At 33.3% G+C, this 2,061-nt stretch overlaps 1 long non-coding RNA gene across 1 annotated transcript; it reads right to left on the reverse strand.

Moving 5' to 3' along the window:
* Nucleotides 1-1,183: 1,183 nt before the first annotated feature.
* Nucleotides 1,184-1,797, reverse strand: LOC142229935 (uncharacterized). The gene is made up of 2 exons (XR_012720533.1): nt 1,411-1,797; nt 1,184-1,330 (listed from the first exon to the last, which is right to left on the reverse strand). It is a non-coding gene; the product is annotated as an uncharacterized LOC142229935 (long non-coding RNA).
* Nucleotides 1,798-2,061: the final 264 nt, after the last annotated feature.

The following is a 2,061-nucleotide window of genomic DNA, read 5'->3' on the forward strand; positions in this document are numbered from 1 at the left end:
ATTAAAAATCATAAAAAAATTATAATAGTTATTTATTTGTCAAAATATGACAACATTTTTTAATTCTCATCTGAAACACCGAATTTTTAATCACAGAGTAAGAAGTGATGCAAATTCAGTGCAACAGTTGTTGAAATGGTGGATGTCCGTCCTATGACAAGCCCATGTTAAATTCATCGCTTCTGCGCCAATGCATTACTTCCGGATCCAAAAAGAATATTTTCACTACTTTTTTGGCGACGGTTTATTTTTTATAGGGATTTTAAGTATGTTGAAAATTGGCCCCACATCAAATGAAAACCGGTCCCAAAAATGTTAAGACCCATTTTCATTACGAAATTTTAGGGCCCACTTTCATTACGTACTCGTAGTAGAACCCCAAAAGTAAATGAAACACGACGCAAAAAATTAGACAAATTTTGTGTTGTTGTATCACATAAAATTATTGGGGTACATTTTCATTAGACAACGTGGGGCTCATTTTCATGGACCCCTATTTATAGCGCCCTTCTATCACTTCAAGAAATAAAAACGGAAGATTAGCCCATATGGGCTAGGTTTTACCACAAAATGGACCAATAAAAACTAAATTTGGCTTAGGTGTTTGTGGGCCTAAAAATATCTTTACATTTTCAATTTCAGACAATTCGGATAAAAGTTTGTAGAAGCCCAAAAACTAAATCGGTCTGAGGGCTATGTCAAAATATGAACCGATAAGCAGCACATTCGGAACGCATATTTGTGGCCCTAAATATCTTTAGATTTATAACTCGGATACCGTTTCCAGTAGCCTAGGAAATCAAATCGGTCTATGTGGGTATGCACAAACTTTTATAATGGGGGCTATGACTGTACATTAGATAGGGTCGCGAAAAAAAGTTCATGCAGTCACCCCCCAGTTTTGTAGCATATTTGAAGACAATTTCAGAACACTAAAACTTTTTTTTTTCCGTGCACCCTACGACCCCCCGAAATGCAATTTACTGTACTGTGTCGTCATTTGAAGTCCGATCGAAAAGAAACGCATATCGTTGTTCATGGTTGATCAGGGGCTATATTTCGTGCATTGGTCATTTTTGACTCCGACGTCAAATTTGATTTTTAATTTTTTTATTTCGCTTCGTATACCCCTATGATGCCCATTTCTTATAACCATTATAAAGATCTTATCAAAATATGAAACTTTTGCTTTGGAAGTATTTAATTATATTCATAAACAAAAATGTTACAGAGATTTTAAAAAGTCAATAGGTCACCCTACACCATCAAATAGCTTTTGCTGTGTTGTCATGATATCCGATCGAAACCACATGCACATCGTTATTCACATCTACGAAATTAATTTGAAAGGTATTTAATATACACAAACTGTTTATCTGTAAATTTCTAACCGTATCATTGTATACATACTCGTTGTGTGCACTACGACATTTTCTGCGTTATGCAAAGTTCTTGTGTTTTTGCTTGAACAACTTGAGAGCCTACTGTTTTAAAATCTAACAATCAATCTAACAATAAAAGTAAGTGGTAACGGAATTGTGGAAAATTACGAAGATCGTTATGCTGCTTACACATTGGTTAAATTTCTGCCTTTCAACATCTGACTACGCCGTATTTTTTTTTGCGTTTTCTTGTCATCTTCACAATGGTGAGCAATGTTGTCACATGAGTAAATACTTTAAACAAGAAAATATTAGATTAGATTTGTATTTGATTTGAGTACATTTCATGTTTATTAATTGTACAATTTTATTATGCGGCTAACAACTTTTTAGAATTAATTTATAACAAATCCTGTCTAGAATCTAGTTTACTATGTTGTTGGCGACTTTTAATTTTGGATATTATATAACCCAATCGTTTATCGTCTGTAACATGACTAGTAGATTCATTTTTAACCTGCTTTCTTTAAATATAAAAGGAATTCAATAACTTGATGATTTGTTGGTAATTTAGTTTTGTCGATAACCCGAGCTTCGAATTTCATTTTGTTTTCACTTTTTTCAAATACTATCAACAGCCTTCTCTCACAAAAATATGGACAGACTTAAGAAATCATGT

The sequence above is a fragment of the Haematobia irritans genome, chromosome 3 (assembly GCF_050003625.1).
Source record: "Haematobia irritans isolate KBUSLIRL chromosome 3, ASM5000362v1, whole genome shotgun sequence".
Taxonomy (NCBI): Eukaryota; Metazoa; Arthropoda; class Insecta; order Diptera; family Muscidae; genus Haematobia; species Haematobia irritans.